We start from the raw sequence: 20382 nt of genomic DNA on the forward strand, positions 1-20382 counted from the left end.
GTCTTACCCTTCAGCTGGTCTTTGAAATGCATTAATAATCTTTTGTGGAAAGTATTGTCAACTGCTTATGGTTATTAGCATTTGATTTTTAAAAAATCTGTGCTTTTGTGAATCCTGTTCATTACAGATGTTTTAAATTTTAAGTCTGAGCTTAACGATAGGGTATTTGTTTGATATTCTTATTGATTAGAGTATTCCAAATATCTAAGATCTCACCTGAACCTGAAAGTCCTAAAAATATCTTTCAGTGAACTTTTTATAGAACTAAAGTAATACATAGACACAGAAAGTAATTAAAGTAATACGCAGATACAGAAACAGTGCAAAAATCATAAATATAAGACTTGATGCGTTTTCACAAAGTGAACACACCTGTGTCCCGGCACAGAGCGTTAACGGAACTCAGACCCCTTCGCCCTGTGTGCCCCCTCCCAGTCCCTGCCCTCCCGAAGGTGACCGGTAGCCGGTGTGCGAAGCGCATAGGTTAGTTGTGCCAGTTTCTGCACTTTAGATGCGTGCAGTCACACTGCAGGTACTGATTGGTATCTGCCTTTCACTAAGCATCATGTCTGAGATTCCCCCTGTTGTTGCCAGCAGTTACATTAAGTTCATTCTCATTGCTACAGAGGAGTCGACTGTTTAAAACAACACAGTTTCGTCATCTGTTCCACTGTGGATGAACAATTGAGTGGTTTCCAGTTTGGGGTGATGTGCAGATTACTTTAAAGGGGTGCTTCTCTGCAGACTCTTCCTCAGTTACAGGTGGAGTAGATCAGAGATGTCTTTTGCACATGCGTTACCATGAAGGCATGAGATAAATGCACCATGTGGACTAAAGAATGGCTGGATGTTATTCAGAGAGGAATGAGAGTTTTAAGAACCTGCTTTCCAGTTATGGAGTGGGGATGATTAAATCCTTTCTCTAAACCTGAACATGTCGCCTTCCTTTAATGGTTGGTTGAATTCACAAGAGGCATCTTAGAGAAGTTCACGAGCTCGGATACCAGGTAGACCTGGCTATGAACGCGAGCTCTGCTGCTTCCTTGCATGACCTTGGCCAGCTCAGCTCCATCTTCCTTTACCATAGGGTTGTTGACAGATCCGAAGTTAATTACATAGCACAAAGTAGGAACTCAATGAATCACATATATGATTAGGTATCTTCCCACCCAGGATAACTCTGAGTCCAATCAAATGGTAGTATGGTTGACCCGGATTATAGTTTTAGAGTATTAAGCATACTTATTTAAGAAATTCAATAAATGATGGTACCATGAGGAGTCCCCATGGTGGCTCAGCAGTAAGGAACCTAACTAGTATCCACGAGGATGCAGATCCATCCCTGACTTGCTCAGTGGGGTAAGGATCCCGAGTTACTGTGAGCTGTGGTGTAGGTCACAGATGCAGCTTGGATCTGGAGTTGCTGGGCTTTGGTGTAGGCTGGCGGCTGCAACTCTGATTCAACCCCTAGTCTGGGAACTTCCATATGCTGCAAGTGTGGCCCTAAAAAGACAAAAAGACCAAAAAATAAAAATAAAAAAAAGGTACAGTGAGTGTAGAAACATCTGTATTTAAAGACCTCCAACATTAAAGAGACCCCTAGCATTAAGGATTTCTGTACTTCTTTTCGAGATACGTTAATAATGCGTATACAGTAGTCCATCAATTGAATCTGAGCTTCCCTGAGAGGGTTTATCACAGATGTAATAACAGAGCAGACCAAGCATCATTACAGACGTACTCTGTAAACAGCTTGATTTAATGTTTGGTTTAGGGTGGAAAAGTGTTGGCCCTCAGCTCAGAATTCTGTGGAAGTAGAGGTTGGCCATAAAATTGCTATGGGACTCTGCACTGGTGGGATCTAAATCAAGGAGCTTCGTGTTAAATATTTTGGAAGTGGTGATAGTTGGAGTGACCTGAATGGTCGAGGTGAATATTGGTTTGCTTGCTTCTTACGTGACTGGCTGCCGATTAAGTACATTCCACATATCCTTGAATTTCCGCTGGAGACTCGTCTCGTGGAATCACTGCCTCGTCCCATTCTACCTTTTCCCATCTGAGGAAATGGTGCCCAAGGGATCAAGCTAGCGCCTCGATCCGTGCCTCAGTCCACCCAGACCCATCCAATCCAACGATTCCTGCCGATTCTACCTCATAAATACCTTGGGACTCCACCCACTTCTCCTGTCCGTTGCCATGACCACAGTTTGGTCTGCTAGTGTGGATGTGGGTGTCTCCCACCTGGGTCACTTCCGGAGCCTTCCACCTGCTCTCCTAGCATTCACTGTTGCCGTCATAATTCTGTCCCTGGGTTTCTGCTAGAAGTAATCTTTTATTAAAGCAATGAAGCAGATCGGTCCTGTCCTTTGCTTCAAACCCTTTAATAATTTCTAAGGTAAAGTCCATCATCCTCAATTTAGCCTAAAGAATGGCCCATTTTTCCTTTGCGGCCCTGCCCCAGAGATTTCATGTTACAGCCACATGTAACGTTTCTGGTCCTTGAGTGCTAGATACCCCTCCTTCATATGCTTTTCTGTGTACCTTCTCTTCTCCTAGCAAACTCCTAATTCATCGCATCTCAGATTTAATACATTCCTTCAGGAAAACGCCCCTTGATTCCATGCATTAAATTATTGGGTCCGGCCTTTGTATATTTTCATAATACCTTATGCTTATGATAATGTGCGTACTTGGAATTTTGCATGTCATGCTCACTTTCCCTATTAGACTGTAAATTTTATGAGAGTAGGGATTCTTTCTACTTTGTTTACCTGCTAACTGCTCAATAAAGATTGATTGATTGAGTCATGTTGTTATATAGGGTACGATGAGGTGGTTAACATCTCCGGACGTTTTTGTCTCTTCGTAAATACTGAAACGTTTCATCTATTTCACAAAATAGATGAAACATAGTTTAAAACAGGGAAGGAAATTGTCTTAGAGAAGTCAGTGTTGTTTATGAAACTAAACATAGAAAACCCTTCCAGAGGGGGGTTGGATCAGATTTTATGCTGATACTTATTTTGACCATTTTCGTGATTTATTTTGTTAGCAATCAGTTAGGACTTCATGATATAAATTAAACAACAACAACAACAAAATACAGCATATATGGCCTTTGTTATCTCAGGGATTCCATGCAACAACAATATATTCCTCGAAGGAACTCCTTTCCCAGCCTGCCTTTTCTGTCTTCTTAACTCCGTCTCTTCTCCGTCCAAGAGCATCTGCAACAAGGCCACATCTTCAAGCTCAGAGACGATGCCTCTTTCTCTCCTTTGCTGCTTCAGCGAGTGCAGTGTTAATTTCTCAGCGTGGAGCACACAAAACATTTCATTTAGAGTCGCCTAGGGTTTAAACAACAAGTGCAGATTCTTGCTCCCATCAGAAACTCTGAAATTAACCTCTGGGGGATGAGGCCTCGGAAACTGTCTGTAACAAGAGCCCAGTGTTTGAAAACCATCAGCCTAGTGCCTCGTCATTGCGGGTTTAGGAACTGATTGCAGGTGTGTACGAGGCTAACTTTGTGGAGCACAGACTGCGAATCCTGCACGCCTTCATCAGTGAGGCCACTCTGTTGTCTTGAACCTTGAAATAACGAGTCACACAGATACGAAGGTAAAAGGACCTCTAAAGACCATTTAGTTAAGCTTTGTGCTTCGGGCAAATTTATACCCAAACTGCGCAGGATCGCTAATGGTCTATTTTCCTATCAGAGGCATTTAAGGACAGAAAATCCATTAATGTATCTTGGGTTTATCACTGAGATAATCAGATAATCTTAGGTGATCTTCCAACTCTGACATATTTTAGCATTTCCTGGGATCAGTTTTCTTCTCGTTTGGTGTTTTGTAAGAACAAGCTAAACTTGGGAGAAACAAACTAACATTGCCACCGTCTTCAAATGCTTTACATCCAGACGTCTCATCACCTATCAGGACTAGTGCCCAAAGGACCCCGACACAGACTCTTTGAGGCAGAAGCAATCTTAGGAGTTCCCGTCGTGGCTCAGACAGTTAACGAATCTGACTGTCATCCCTGAGGACGCAGGTTCCATCCCTGGCCTCGCTCAGTTGGGTTAAGGATCTGGCATTGCTGTGAGCTGTGGTGTAGGTCACAGATGCGGCTCGGATCCTGCGTTGCTATGGCTGTGGTGTAGGCTGGCAGCTACAGCTCCGATTTGACCCGTAGCCTGGGAACCTCCATATGCTATGGTTGTGGCCCTAAAAAGCAAAAAAAAAAAAAAAAAAAAAAAAAAGAAGCATCTTAGACACTACTGAGGTTGAACCTCTTCGTTTTACAGACATGAGCAAACGCAGAGATTAGATGCCATTCAGTTGTAAATCTGACAGCTTTATGAGTGTATTTCAGCACCTCAAATTAACTTTTATCTTGGCTTATATTTTCTCATGGTGCAATGAAAAGCATGTGCTCTGACTAAATTCAGATCTAGTTCAAATCCTTCTCTACCACTAACTGCTTGTGTGATTTCCGCACACTATTTGACAAACCTGAGCTTCGTTTTCATGATATGGTGTATAAAAATACAACTCTACGTTGTATAATTGTATTGAGAATTTAAAAACATACAGCACAGTGCTTAGGACATAGCAGGTGCTCAGTCAGAAAATGAATGTATTTGGGAGTTCCCTGGTGACTCAGCAGGTTAGGGATCTGGCGTTGTCACTGCTGTGGCTCAGGTCGTTGCTGTGGCATGGGTTTGATCCCTAGCCCAGAGACTTCCACATGCCACAGGTGTGGCAAAAAAAAAAAAAAAAGAACATGGATGTATTTATTGTTGGTATAATGTTTTGGAAGGTCGTTTGGTAACATGGATCAAAATATAAGATATGCTTACCTGTGACTTGGCAATTCCCGTCTTCAGGGTGAAATCAGGCAACATATGCAATATTCCGAAGCTGTAAAGTAGCCCTCTGTTACAGGCTCACTATTACAGGGGTCAGAGCTGATTTTCTTAAGCAAGAGCCCAGAGCGCATTTTGATACAACCCAGAGATCCACGAACAGTGGTGCTGTCTTCTGCCCACCTTCTAGAAGAGTTAAACCGCTTCTACTTTAGTCATAAGATGAAAAATAATGGTGAGAAATGCATTAATAGTTTATTTAATGGGTCTTATGTGCCAACCCTAAGCTCATTCACTTAATCTTTGCCGTAACCTGTTGACACAGATACAACAGTATCCATTTTTTAAAGAGATGAAGTCACTTGTGCATCTTTGGGTGAGTGGTGGCGTGGCAGGGGTTGTTACCTAGTCTGTTAGTGATTGAATCAGGATGCCAACAGAAGGTGCTTTGATTCCAGAGCCAAGGGCTCAATTCCATAACTCATATGTGGAGATGAAAACAGAACAGACAAACATGAATGAGAGGGCTCGTCCCAGACTTTCTGGGCCACAGAGGTATGAGAAGAACTGTCGTAATAACCATTATGGTTTTCTGTCTCTCTGTGCCTTGTATGTGGTCTGCTTACTAAAAAGAAAATATGCTTCTGTACATGAGATTTTACCTGAATTACTTAGTGTGGCCCTGTTTTCACCCATCAGCCTCTCCAGACAGCGTCTTTGAATTGCCTCGGGGTACGGACTCCCCATTTGAAAGACCTTGCCGAAAAAGCCTAACGAGGTACAGATGCCCTGGAATATTTGTTTTACTTACTAATGGTAGGGTGTAGGTTTCCTTCTTGTCCCTTGTCAAGGAAGCTGAGGTTCGGAGGCAGCCACAGACTACAACGTAAATATGGGGAGGAAGGGAGGGGGAATCTTGGGGGAAAAAAAGCCTGCTGTTTCCCAGACAAGCCCCAATCTGCTTTTGACCTCGCTCCAGAAAGAGTGGTTTCCATAGCAGAGCGTGTGTCACATACCGTAACATGAGCCGACTGGAGCGGTTCTGCCCTGGCCGCTGTAGCTGTTAGCTTTTTCTTCCTCGCAGCCGGGACCCGGTCCTTGGGTTCGACCTGCCCTGCCAAGGGAAGGGCGGGCGCTTGGGTTCTGCAGTTCCACGCCTGTCTTCGTGGCGGCTGTGCCATCAATGTTGCTTCCTTCTCCACCGACAGCACCAGGTCGGGGTAGGGGGGTGGGGGGGGATTTGTGCCCGGATCCACGTGCGATTTACAAGGTTTCATTCATTACATCCTTCCTCTGACTCCAGCTTGCCCTGCCTGGGAAGCCGGCTGAGAGCTAAGGGGGCTTCTCTGTACTTTTGGCAGCAGACGAGACCGAGAGAGGTTTGTGGGTGAAGGAGTCTGCCCGAGGCAGCCCGGGGATGGAGCAGAGCCAGCCGGAGCTGACGCTCACGTCTGCACACCTATTAGGCGCCATCCCCAGTACTCCCCGTTTGCCATGCGGGCGGTGCCTCATTCGCCTTCTATCTTCTGACCCCAGTTTTTCTTCGGAGACTGACAGCCAGGTTGCCAGGTCAGCCGTCTGGGTGACTTGGCGAGAGCTTCCGTGAGGCCTGCTTCTTGCTCTAGAATCATGAAACTCAATCTCACAGTTTAAAGGCTTGTCCCAAAATATTTCAACATGTGAAATGCGTGCGAGCCAAATGACAAAAATGTTTTTTTAAAAAACAAAAACATGGGCTTGTCATCCACCACATTGGCTGTTTCCATGTCTGTTCAGTCAGTAAATTATTCTTTCTGATCTTCATTTCTGATGATATCCAGATGGCCTAAAAGTCAGTCTTTTTCTGCGAGAGAGAAATTCTCTGTGAAGTTAAAAGTGCGTAGCCCTCATGGTCAGAGAGTGTGGCCGGGCATGAGGTGGAATGGCATCGGATTGTCTGTATGTACCCAGTTACCGCAGTTCTGAAATAGCTGCAGTGCCCGTATAGGCAGCTTAAGGTTGGGCTTAATTATTAATGTTCTTAACTCTTAAAGGGAGACTGTATCTTTCTCCCTGAGTCATAGGACACTTTGTAACAGCCAGAACGGCTAATGCCAACTTTTCTTCCTTTTCATTTCCTCCCCACCCTCTAGAATTAACATACTCCTGTTGGGTTCTAAGGTGTCCTCCAGTCCACCTACCACGAGTCGGTTCTGAGAACTTGAAGTGGGTCGTGGCGTGGATGACGGTGTTGAGGATGTGTTCTGTTCCTTTTAAAATACAGTCTGAAAGTGACTACTTCATAATAACAAAATGTCAATACAATTTTGGGTCACCGTCAAGTATTGGACTTTGAAAAAAAGATAATACCCTTTTTCGGCGGGAGCGGAGCAGTGTTATAGCTTCTGTGTGTTGGGTCGCTGCCTGGGACTAAGCATAGTAGTGGGTCCTTTCATCTGTTCCCTCATTGAGTTCTTTTTAGAACCCAAAAGATGGACATACCATATGTTATAGATGCAGAAACAGATGCTGGAATAACATCAGTAGCTTTCACAAATGGCAAAGGTTGCAAGGATGGAATTCAGGAATGTTAGGCTCAAAATCCACGCACTTTCTGCTTTTTGAGACAGTCTTTCAATTTCAGAACATCCACAGACTGTGTTTGTATCCAGGGACTGCAGGGTAAGCTTTGTTACCACGTCCTGCTCCTGTTAGTAGCCGGATGAAACAGGCGACACTGCCGTTCCCTTCCCACACGCAGGTGTGTCGGTACTGGGTTCCACAGTGCAGGTTGGGAGCTATCGATTTTCTCATTGGCTGGGGTTCGAGGGAGAGCGCCCTACCGAATTGCACCTCACGGCAGATACTTAGATACAGAACTTCCGAAACGCATTTATTGGTGAACATCAAACAATGAAATACAAGGATTTGAAAACTCCTCTGGGGGAAGAACGCTACAGGGTGGATGCTGCTAAGCAAGGCTGGACCAGTGAGGGGATGTCAGGGGCCAAAATCTCCCGCTCTTCTCCCCGCTTTGCTTCCTCCTTCCTTCTCTCTCTCCCTCTCTCTTCATCTCGCTCTTGCTTTTGTTTTTATTCTCACTCTCATGCTTACCGATTATAAACAGCTTTCTTCTGTAACTTAGGAGCGTAGAGCACGCTCCAGCGGGGGAGACCTCGCTGTCGCCGTGCACGGAGGTGGCCTTGGGCGTCGCCGTGGAGTTGGAAGGGGCGCCGTAGGTCCTTGCTACTCAGAGTGTAGTCTGTGGACCAGCAGCATTTGGCATTCCCTGGAAGCCTGTTAGGAATGCAGAATCCCAGGCCCTATCAGGCCTAAAGAACCGGCATCTACCTTTTAACAGGATCCTTAGGGAATTTATATGCATAGTAAGTTTGAGACTCACCGGCCCGGAAGATTTCTGTAGCTCTTTCCCTCCAGACCAGAACCACGGCTCTAAGGGGAACTGAGACGGCTGGTTCCAGGCCCCTTCTGGCGGCAGCTCCAGTCAGAACCAGGGCTGTTCTGTGGGTGAGGAGACCTGTTACTACAGGTGCAGCAGGAGGAGAGCCCTGCACGGTAACAGTGTCTAGTGGGACCCTCTGCTTACCCGTCTCTCCGCATGGTTGAGAGGGTTGCCTTTAGGGGCTGGGTTCTTGCGGCAGCCACTTCCTCAAGTCCCTGTCAACAGTACGTGCACCCATACCCTCGTGCATGCACGTGTGGGCCGCCCACATCACAAACAGCCACGTGTGTGCCCAAAGCGGGGGTGGGGGGGTGGGGGGGTGGGAAGGGGGGACCCCAAATGTATTACGTTTCTGTGTGCCAGACATCATAGCGGGTGCTTTCGTTTTAAAGGCTAGACAGCATACAGAAAATGAGATTATTGTGGGCACACAGTCAGCTGCTGGCCAAACGTCATTCGTCACAACCTCTGCACATGAGGTAGATCTCTAGCTGGTGTGTTCAGTGATGACCTCATTACATGATTAGGTTAAATGATGAAAACCTAAAATCGAAATCATCAAAGAATAATTATATTCGAATTCTCATGTTTATAATATCCTAAAAGATAGTTCCCAAGTGACTTCAAGTGCAAAAAATATATTCTGGTCTGAATATTATACACTTAACCCTAGATGTTTAGTGGCTTCAAAGGGACCCTCTTTCCCAAGGGTTTTTTCTTTCTTTTTTTTTTTTTTTATTATAGCTGGTGTACAACGTCCTGTCCATTTCTGCTGTCCAGCGAAGTGACCCAGTCACACACACACACACTCTTCTCACATTATCCTCCATCACGCTCCGTCACAAGAGCTTGGATATGGTTCCCTGGGCTGTACAGCAGGACCTCACTGCGTATCCATAGTCTAAATGTCATAGTTGGCATCTGCCAACCCCAAACTCCCAGCCCAGCCCAGCCCCCGCCCCCGGAGCCCCCGAGCCTGGTGCCCATCACTGGCCACCGCCTTGCCCGTTGTTTCCCTCTCCCTGGAAGCACCCTCTCGTGGGGAGGACCGCCCGCCCGCCCGCACGGAGGAAAGAGGCAGCAACATCCAGACCCTCCTGCCGAGCATAAATAGGACCCTTCTCAGAAGACCCAGGGGCGCTCCCGCAGGGGAACTGCCCTCAAGACTGCAGGGGTTGGTTTCCCTAAACTCACAGAAGCGCATGCTCCTCAGCCAGGCACAGTTTTCTGGAGTTGGAGACTTTGCTGTAATTTCAGGAGCAGTTGGCTTCCTTAGAGTCTCTGGGAAGCCTGTCTTCTTTAATATTCCTTTGTTTTACAGGATTTAAGAGTTCCTCAGTACTCACCCTCTACAAGGACCAGCGTTCCCGGCATGGGCTCGTGCCCAGAATCCTTGATGGGATTCTGGTCCTGTTACTGCTCTGACTGGCCGGGAGGGAGACTTGGGGCTGTCACTGAATCTCTGTGGGTCTCAAGTTTGCAAAAAGTAGTGGACTTGACTGGACTCTAAGATCCCTTCCGACCCACGTGAATATTCCAGAATCTGCAAGCAGACTGTTTTATACTAGACCGTGTCGACAGGGCTTCAGATGGATTCAGTTGGGTCTCATCACGCACTTCTGGTGTCTTCAGGCACCCTAGGGTCAGCCTCTCCCACACCACCCCCTCTTCCCAGAGGCCTGGCTTGTGTGGGAGGGCAGCTCAGCTGCGGGGCAAGAGGCAAGGCAGCAGGGGAGGTGCTGACTGGTGATGACGAAACGGAAAATAGGGGTCGTCTGACTACAGCACGGCTTCGGAAAAGGACTTGGGTTTCTGCAGTCAGTTCACAGGTTGTGTGTGTAACATTTTCTTTCGCTTTTGAAATTTTCCCCACATTTCAGAACAGTGCAGCATGTGTTTGCTGTAGTTATTTGAAACTGATAAAGCCAGTGGTGGTGTAGGGCGACTCTCTGCAGAAGCCTGGTTTGGATGGGCCACCTATGAGGACCGTCAGCGTGGAGGGAGGAGGTCCTGGGTGTGCGCGGTACCCTTCTCAGCTGGGTGACCCTGGGCGGGACGGTTACCTCCTCTGAAACGCGGACTCCTAATCTCTTAAGTGGGGGCAATGGTATTTACTTTGTAGAGTTACTGTCTGCAAAGCTGGCATGTTGTAGATGCCCCACAGACGTCAGCTTTGATTTGCAGCTGGAAGGAGGGATCCCAAAGGCCAGCTGGTGAAACAGCGTGACCTTTGACGCCATTTGCACTATTCCTTGGTGACCAGTGGGAAATAGTTGCAGTGGAGGCAGTTTTGCACCAGTTTAAATGTCTGTGGTGTTTTATGTGCAATGGTGTTAATAGCAGGTGGTGATCATTGTTTTCAGATTATTTGGCAACATTTAAAAAACAACTGGCAATTCCGAGACATGGGCCTGTGCTTTCCTTGTGGAATTTGTCTGACCTACAAATCCAAAATAATAGGCCTCGTTGAATTAAGACATTCTAGTCAGGCCGAATATTACCGTCAATTGAATCCAATGATTTTCACTTTCAAATCATTTTAATGGGAGACCTGGGATTCTGAGGGTTCCTTAGCCAGCGGTTTCTACCGTTATCTCCTGAACTCCTGCAATACCGATCATCAGGATATAACCCGGTTCACACTGTGTGTGTGTGTGTGTGTGTGTGTGTGTGTGTGTGTGTGTGTGCGTGTGCGTTCTTAGCACTGGTGCTCAGTGTGGTCTCCGTGTGGCTTGTGTCTGTGTGTCTGACTTTGGAGTCAGACGCATCAAGGCAGTGAGACCATGTGTTGTTGTTTGTAACAGTCTGGCTCTGCAGTTAAGCCGCCTGAGTTCCAGTCCTAGGTTCTCCTCTGAGTGGCTGGATAACCTCAAGCAGGTAACTTACCAGAGTTTCACCATCTATCAAATATCACAATTAACGTTACCTACCCAACAGGGTTGTTCTGACGATTTACTCAGATAATCCATATCAACACTTACTGTAATGCCTGATGCATATTAAGACTTCAATACATCGTAGCAAAAACAACAATCAAGCAAAAAACAAATCAAGACAAAACTCTAAGGACTCAGCCCTGCTCGAGGTCTGGCACACCCACCTCCATCACCAACCCCTCCTCCTGGATTGCCTTGCACGGCTCCAGGCGAGTCACGCAGCATCTCTGCATCTTATTCTCCTCATCTGTATAATGCCTACCTCATACATGTGCGGTCAGCATCAATAAGTTATTGTATGTAAAGTCTTTAATATTGTGCTTGATTCATTGTAGTTGCACAATAAATGTTTTATCAATTCCTCCCACTTTTACAAATCTGTATTCCACCCAGCCCTTCCTCTGTCCTTTGCATGTGATGATATGCATAAGTGTTTGTCGCAGCCCTTATTGCCTGTCACCTGCCTTGTCAGTTACTCTACAGGGAAGAGCAGAGGCTAAAACACCGAACAGGAATTTTATGGGTTGGGACTCAGGTTACTTTCCACTGCCTTGGCCAAGTTTGATCCTGATAGACTTCTCTGATGACAAGACAGCTCACCACGAAGGACCCTGGATTGGGACACTGTGTGATACCTTGTCACAGATGGGAGCGTTGTGGGCCCTACACGTTGTGTTCAAGACATGCCGTTTGTGGTTTGGCATCTCTCTCTTTCCTGGGACTTCCAGCCTCAGCCTCTTCCATCTGGTGATTCTCGCATTGTCAGCTCATGAGGGAAAGACAGACTCTGCCTTGTCGGACCTGACCACTAAGCCTGGAAGCACAGGGAAGACGTGTGGGGTACACTTGCAGGCTTAGAACGATATGTCCCTCAAGTTAAATAAATTCCATGGCTCTTTTTTAAAACAGGCAGTGCCCTTTTAAAAGCCATGTTGGAGCAAGACAATGTTTATTTTCACTGCTGGAATGAGGGAATAAAGGAATGAGTGATTATAAAATAAATCCCTAAAATGGTTTTTAAGTAATGACGACGACAACGACGACAACCCCTTCCCTTGAAGTGTCATGGTCTGAGGAACGAGGATGCCATGCCTCTGGCGCTTAAACCCTGGTCCTGTGTCTTCTTCTTTTCTCAACCTCTTCTAACTGGGAAGATGCTTCTTTCCGTTTTTCTAACTTTTTCTTTTTCAATAAATGCAGCATTTTAGGAGACTCCTTCTAAAAGTGGTTAAAATGCGGACTCTGTGGGATTCCAAGATGCACCCTGATGACGGCAGGGTCGTGAAGTGGAGGGACGGGGAGTGGGATGGGGGCCTCTGCTTGGGCGGGCAACCCGCGGCATCGTGCCAGGAGCAGGAGCCGCAAATGTTCCCTTTGGGCATGCTTTTCACACCGCGTTGCTCCTCAGGCGTTTTCCATGGCTCAGGAGAGAACCTTTCCGTTTCTGCAGTTCAGGCACCTACACCGCCTCCAAAAACAGCGCTGTTTGCAACTGTTGCAGAAGAGGCTCTGCAACATCTCGGTAAATATTGCCCCTCTTGCTCCGCTCCATCAGAAGAATGAATTTAGATGAATTTAGACGAGCTTTGGAGCCGGTTCCCTGGCACGCTTCCTAACGCTTCCTTTTGTGACACAGTGTCTTGAGTCAAATAAGGTTAGCATCTCAAAAGGAACATCACCCCTTTCAGGGAGACAAGGAGGAGCAAAAAAAAAAACCCAAACCTTTGTTAACACGAATCAGACTAGATCAGCTTTTACCAACATAAGTTATCAAAGACTGTTCCTGATTTCTGATTTTTTCCCCTTGTCTGTATATCACTTCTCTTATTACTTCATGGTACTTTTTTTTTTTTTTTTTAGGTCTGTTTAGGGCTGCACCCACGGCATATGGAAGTTCCCAGGCTAGGGGTGGACCCAGAGCTGCAGCTGCCAGCCTGCACCACAGCCACAGCAACGCCAGGTCTGAGCCATGTCTGTGACCTACACTCATGGCAACGCCGGATCCTTAACCTGCTGAGCAAGGCCAGACATCAAACCCGCATTCTCATGCTTCTTAACCTGCTGAGCCACAACAGGAGCTCCCTTCATAATTTTTTTTTTTAACTTTAAATTGATGCAGTTTTTAAAATGTAGCGTTGTCTTAAGCAATAATATCTAAGAAATGATTGATTGTTTTAAGTTCTAATTTCCTAAGCACACATTAAAAAAAAATGACAGTTTAAGTTAAATTTAAAAGGTTTGTACTCTTTAGAATCATCCTGTGTAGCTCCAGGGGTAAGCCTGCCAAACTTTGGGAAACATTGGATGGGGTTGTCCCACTGGGTTGAAGTTGAAATCAGGAATCAAAGGCATACTCCGTATACGGGATTGGGACTGAGGGAGCTGGTTTGCAGAGCCGGGTTTGCTCGAAATACCTGTAGGTGCACCCCAGTACTTAAGGCCACCATCCCTCTCTGTCTGCTTTCAACACACTCTATTTTAATCCTGGGGCGGGAACCTTAGGACCGTCCTTCCTCTACCTTTGCCGTCTTGGCCTCCATTCTTTATGTTCGTTTTTTTGGTTTTCGTGTTGGCTGCCCTGCAGCATATGGAGTTCCTGGGCCAGGGATCAGAACCAAGCCTGGCTGCAACCTCAGCCACAGCTGTGGCCCCTCTGGATCCTTAACCCACCGTGCCGGGCCGGGGATCGAACCTGCGTCTTAGCAAAATCCCCAGAGGCCACTGATCCTGTTGCGCCGCTGTGGGAACGCCGCCTGGGCCTGCATTCTGAACCGCTGCCTTTGCTTCCTGGCTGACTTGCGCTGTGGGTTGTCACCCTCAGGCTGAAGACTCGATGCTCACGTACAGACGTGCCTCTCCAGTGGTTTCCTCTGGGCCTTTTTGACTATGGGCTTTCCTCACATTTCTATTATTGTGGAACGAGTGACAGCAAATTAGTCCAAAACTAGAGCAGAAACTGCCCTGGGAAGCATCTGATCTGGTGGCCTTGGGGTGACTAGCGAGGAGTGGGGGCATTGTTAATTAAAACTTCAAATCTTGGGAGAAGAACATTTATGGGATGCTTGAAAATGGGATGTCTGCCTGTATCTCTCCTAAGCAGTTTACATCTGAACTGTGAAAAGCGTGGACACCCTCACTGGCCCTCACTCTCTCTCGAGCCAAAGCGAAGTTCCGGGTGCTGTCAGAGTCATTTCCAAAGATTCTTGCACATGAGCGCCCCAGTCGTCACGGGCGTCTCCAGGGATCACAGAGAGTTTTCGGGCTGGAGGAATCGAACTTCGAAGACCCTGGGCAAGCGTGTGAGTCTAAACCTCAATCTTCCAGCTCCTGCTGTAGGAGCCTCTTCACCGACCTTTGCTTCTTTATTTTCCTTAGCTCAAATAATGTGTATAATTTGGCCTCAAATAAAAAATACCCAAGACTTTTAACCAGAGAGTCTCCGAGCAACAAGTGGATTCTTAAGGCACAAAGTCTGTAAATAGCCCTGCCAAGTAGCAGTACACCTCGAACTGGTTTATTACGTTGACGAGAATGCCTTTGAGCGAAATGCCGACTGGACGCTGTACTTCTGCTAAACGGGATCAAGTTCTGGGGCTATGAGTTTCCACGGTCTGCACTGACGATCTGTGCGAATTATTCTACATGGAGATGGGGTTTTTGGCCGTGTTTGTGGGAGAAGGTGAGCTCCACCTCCTGCTCCTCCGCCGTCTTGGTCCCGTCCCTCCTCTATCAGCACGGACAGATTGCACCCAGAGTCACACACACGGAGCCAGTCTTGCAGCTCACCTTTTAGGCGGGGAAGAATCATGTTATCAACAGGAAAATGAAGGAACTTGCAGAGACCCCAGCACTTTTGGCTTCTTCTTCCTCTTAAATGTCTGAATTTTAACTAGGCTTTGGAAATGTGAAATTCCGGAGTCGTATGAACCAGCCTAAGCACATTTCAAACCAAAGTGGCACATCCGAGAAAGGCCTGTTGCCGAGGGTGGAGGTAGAACAGTGGCCGTGTCTTTGAGGCCAGGGCAGGATATTGTTCATGTGTGTGGGCAGCTGGTACGTTCGGAGTCCTCTGAGAGATGGCAGAGTGTGCTGCCCCTGCAGTACTGACTCCTTCCCTCTGTCCCAGCCACGTAGTGGCACGTGTCTGAGATCGCAAGCCTTTTACGATGGTATCTGCAAATCCCTGCTCTTGGTGGTGCTGGACCCAGTTATCAACAACCTAAAATGGCTAAACAGCGTGGCTAAGGGGAAGCAGAAATGGACCACTCTCGCCAGGTGCTTCTGATGCTAGGTTGGGAAATGCTGAAAATGCTCACGCACACGGCAGGAGCAAACCCGGCTTCGTCGATGGGGGGTCAGAGTAGCAGAGACGTGGTCCTGACCGATGACAACCACCCAGAAAGGAACAGAGAGTCCTTCCAAGGAACTCTAGCTCAGACTCCCCCTCTCTTAGCCTGTGTTTCCACCTCCCTCCAAATCCCCACACATCTGCCGTGTGCCTCCACAATTTGTAAGGCAAGGCGGAGCCCTTTAAGATGAAGATGATTTGTTTCGTCGCAACTCAGTTCATAACTCTTGCTTAAGTAAATAAAGGAATAAATAATTGCAGCGTTCCTTAATCTTAGAGCTCTATCTTTGGCCAATTTGAATTTTTTTTTTTTCGCATGACTTTACTCTCATAAACATGGGTAATTCATGTATGGAAAGAAAAGGACTAATGCTTTCTGCAACTCAGGAGCAGTTCCATCTGCCAAAGGTCTGCCGATGCCTTTTGGAAAGAGCCTGCCCTTTTGGGATCCAGCCACGGGATTCTTACACTTATGGGGGATGGGGGGAATTCAGGTTGCATCCCCTCACAGACCAAACCCTCTGTGGTTTAAGGAAGGCGGTACATTACAGGAGAAGACACACTGGAAACTTAATTTCAAATTCTGGTTTTGCCACCAACTGGTTTTGTGACTTTAGGCAAGTTATATAGGCCCTCACTTTTAATGAAACACAAATGTTGGATTGCATCTGGGCTTGTCTCAAATGCTAATTCAGATCCACAGGTACTGGTATGCTGGAGAATGTTGAGAACAATTGTGAGACTGTATCCAGGCGCAGGGGAATGCCTATCCTCAGCAAATGATTCGGAATCAAGCCTATCCTTATACATTAGCTATGTCTGTCCAATACAGGTAATGGTAGGAGTGCCTTACATGCGCTAACCCCAGCTAGAAATGCACTGTGAGGTGCAGTCCTCTCTCTTTGAGGGAGAACACGTTTCAGAAGCAGCAGGGTTATTCTATAATTTTCAGAATCAGAAGTAGAAAGTTCTCTTGAACAAGACAGGTTTTCCAGAGAGCAGTTCTTTCCAATTCCTTGGCCCAGCATCTCTTTTTTTCCCTCTGACCATTAATAACCAGTTGGAACAAATGGCCAGATGATGCACCTACTTGGGGAACAAATGGCAGCGCCCAGAAATTCCTTCCTCACGCATGCTCATCAGGCAGGACCTTGCCTACCAGTCAATGAACTCATAATACGTTCGTATGAAGTGCTTAGAGCGAGTTGTAAACGGGAGACTCTATATAATTTTCATGTGATGAGATCAACTTTAAGAGGCCTTTCAATCAGCAGAATTCATAAAATTATTCAGGCCTATGCAATCTTAAGGAGGAAGTTGCCATGTGTCTGTACTATTGACTTCTGCACTTTGGAATTCATCGTAAGGCCCTGAGCAGCTCAAGTCAGTCTTTTGTGAGTTTGTTTCTAAAGATTTTCCTCCTTCCTAAAAATCTCAGAAATTTGAAGGAGATTTGGACCACCGTTTGTTTATCCATTAGAGGAATTCATTTGTGTTAAAGCCGAGGCTTTGGAATCACCACTCATTACCATCTAGGAGTCTACTTTAGATCTGACCAAGAGTCGGAGATTGGGGTTTCTGGCCCTGTTTGTTTTTCTTAATTTAGGAAAATTGTTGAGGCCCAGTATGTCTGGTTCCCTCCCCTAAACAACTTGATATTTGCTTTTGCCCCTTGACTGCACCTCAGGGATAGTCGAGGAATCAGAGAAGCTCCAGGAGCTCCACGGAGCCCCTCTGGTGAGAGTCCCTTGCATCATCATCATTGCTGCCGGCGAGGTTGCTGCTACCCCGCGTCTTCGTCTCAAATAGCCCGACGTGTTCCCTTGAGCACAGGTGCCATTCCCTGCCGCCTACAGCGCCCAGAAACTGCAGAGGCTCCGAAGGAAGCATTCGGACTGTGAAGTACTAGCACCGTTTTTACCTTAGTCCACAGAACAAGTTCATCTGCTCTCTGATTTCTCAAGTGTCTGGGAGAACTTATGTAACAAAGGCGGCTCCCAGGGCGGAAGGGTGTGCTGGCAGATGTCCTAAGGAGGTTTTATACCCTTCAGACGCCTGTGGTCCCTTTCCTGACGTTCCCTCCCTCTGTTAAAGGCAAAAAGGAACAGGAATGATGTATCATGGCTTCAGTGTCCTTCAAAATCTATTAACTTTGAGAGGACATAGATCTGCAGAGAATGTGATTTTGCGTCACGAGTCCTCTCTAGACTGTAATTTTAGTGGACTTTCTGCCTATGATTAGAACTTACTGACTGTGTTCTGCCAACATCCACTTTTTTTTCTCCTTCCCAAACCACCTCCCCATTCTTCATACCATGTGATCAGGGGTGCATGAACCAAGGCTTAAAACCTCGATGTCTGCAGAAAGAAGATGATGCATCCTGATTGGTGGCACTTGCCAGATTTGTGGTGTGAATGCTCCCACATGGCCATTTTTGAGTTACCTCTATGACACCACTGAACACAGAGTTGGGGAGAGAGAGAGATGGTAGGTACCACTACATAGTATCGCCACCGCCCCAAACAATGGGTGTAAATGAACTTGAGAGCATCGATAATAGCAAAATGTAGTAAAATAATTAGGAAGTGATGTTTTTAGTATATATTACCCTTGTTTTATCTACTTATTTTTTTATTGATTAATTTCTTGTTTTTTAGGGCTGCACCCATGACCTATGGAAGTTCCCAGGCTAGGGCTCAAATCGGAGCTGTAGCTACTGGCCTCCACCACAGCCACAGCAACGCCAGATCTGAGCCACGTCGGCAACCTACACCACAGCTCACGGCAATGCCGGATCCTTAACCCACTGAGCGAGGCCAGGGATCGAACCCTCGACCTCATGGTTCCTAGTCGGATTCGTTTCTGTGAGCTGCAATGGGAACTCTCACTCTTGTTTTAAAGATGATTTATTTGTCAGTGCATACAATTTAATTTTTAATAACAGCTGTGTTTAACAACTGGCTCACAAAATTCCTGAAAATTTGGTAGTCAGTTCTTGTGAGCTGGTGTGGACTGGTTCCAGCACAGCATTACAAAGGAGTTACTTAGAGATGAATGTTTGTGAATTCCCTGGGTGTGCTTGAAAAACTGGGCAGGGAAGTGTCCATCCTAAGCAAAGTAAATTAAAGAGCAGGGATGTATCCACTTAACGTGCTTTATCTGGTGCCAGTACAAAGCCCTGGCATTTGTGCTCTTAATGCACAGATCGTATCAACTGCAAAGAGTGGAGAGACCAGGCTTGCCGGATGGGCCACTCCTAAAAACATCAAAAAGACGCTTTAAAATTTTGAAAGGAGTATAAACACCACCGAACATGAAACCAGAAGAACTTGGAGAGAGGGATTTTTTTTTTTTTAAAGTTAGTTTAATCTAGACAATATAAACACACAGAGATAATATTGTCTGTCTGGGAAGGCAGCCCTGTGGACATCTTTGTTCATTGTGTACGAGACGAAGGAAGTCAAGAAGACAGGCCTAAAGGAACCAGCCTGAGCGTTTGATGTATGTAGGTAGATTAAGAAAATATAATTTTCTTTACTTTGGCTCCAAGTGAATGGGTCTGAGACCACCATAGGTCAGTCTTCGAAGCCTGGCTGCTTGGTCCGAATAGCTCAAGGTGCCGGCAGGAATATGAGTCCCAGCCTGTCGAGCGCACGTGGGAGGAGAAACTGAGAAGGGCCGTCTGTCCACAGATCTTCAGACACTGCCTCCGAGCCGCACACTGCTCACCCCCAGGTCCTCCTGATTCTTGGGGACTCTTGATACTCTTGCCAAACATTTACTGAGAAGTCTCTTTATTTCTTGCCTTGTCTCCCTCACTGTCTCCTCCCAACCTCTCCTCCTCCTGGAACTGCAGCTTTTGAGTATCAGCTCCAGGAAGCTGTCCTTGCCCCTAAGTCCCAGCTGGAGGACACAAGGAGTGACAGTCCTGGCTTATGGGTATGTCTCTCCCAAAAGACGTAACACTGCTTACGGATGGAAACGTATCCTTTCTATTATGTCCTACTTGCCGAGAGCAAATCCTGCCTATGTAGTGGGTGCTCAACAAAGGTTTTCTCTGAACGAGTGAAATTAATGGATTGATGCCCACAAAGGAGGCAGAACCCAAAGGAACTCGGGAGGCTGTCCATGGCTGGGTACACAGAGTCCCATCGGTACTGCCGGGTGATGATATTGCTGGTACCACCCTTGCTGAATAACGGAGGAGAACAAAGTCAACTGTGAATTTCCCTTCAGTGGACATCCCTCCTGCTGCCCTTCCTCCTGCCGGTCCCGCTCACTCTCCTATCGGCTGTGTTGACATCCTTTTCCCACTTTCCCCTACTTGCCTTCTGGAACGTCTTTATATATGTGTGTATATATATATAATGATTTTTATTTTTTTCCATTATAGCTGGTTTACAGTGTTCCGTCAATTTCCTCCTGTACCGCATGGTGACCCAGTTACACATACACATATACTTTCTTTTTTCTCACATTATCATGCGCCATCATAAGTGACCAGACATAGTTCCCAGTGCTACACAGCAGGATCTCATTGCTCATCCAGTCCAAAGGCATCTATTAACCCCAAGCACCCCATCCATCCCACTCCCTCCCCCTCCCCCTTGGCAACCACAAGTCTATTCTCCAAGTCCATGATTTTCTTTTCTGTGGAAAGGTTCATTTGTGCCATATGTTAGATTCCAGATACAAGTGATATCATGTAGTATTTGTCTTTCTGTTTCTGACTTACCTCACTCAGTATGAGAGTCTCTAGTTCCATCCATGTTGCTGCAAATGGCATTATTT

General features: G+C 46.5%; 1 protein-coding gene across 12 annotated transcripts in view; it reads left to right on the forward strand.

Annotated features, from left to right (window-relative positions):
- The window catches only part of RASGEF1B (RasGEF domain family member 1B), a 699288-nt gene that overhangs the window by 473985 nt on the left and 204921 nt on the right, over positions 1 to 20382 (forward strand). The window contains exon 1 of one of the 12 annotated variants that reach the window (XM_084970672.1): positions 5564 to 5642. The exons of the other annotated variants lie outside the window; for them this stretch is intronic. The gene's annotated coding sequence lies outside the window, so the exon portion shown is untranslated. Of the gene's footprint in view, positions 1 to 5563; positions 5643 to 20382 lie in introns of those variants that run through there. 12 annotated transcript variants of the gene reach the window in all.

The sequence above is a fragment of the Sus scrofa genome, chromosome 8 (assembly GCF_054392235.1).
Source record: "Sus scrofa isolate SSC_HxYL_T2T_F1_AM1 chromosome 8, Sscrofa_HxYL_maternal_Yorkshire_Landrace_v2.0, whole genome shotgun sequence".
Taxonomy (NCBI): domain Eukaryota; kingdom Metazoa; phylum Chordata; class Mammalia; order Artiodactyla; family Suidae; genus Sus; species Sus scrofa.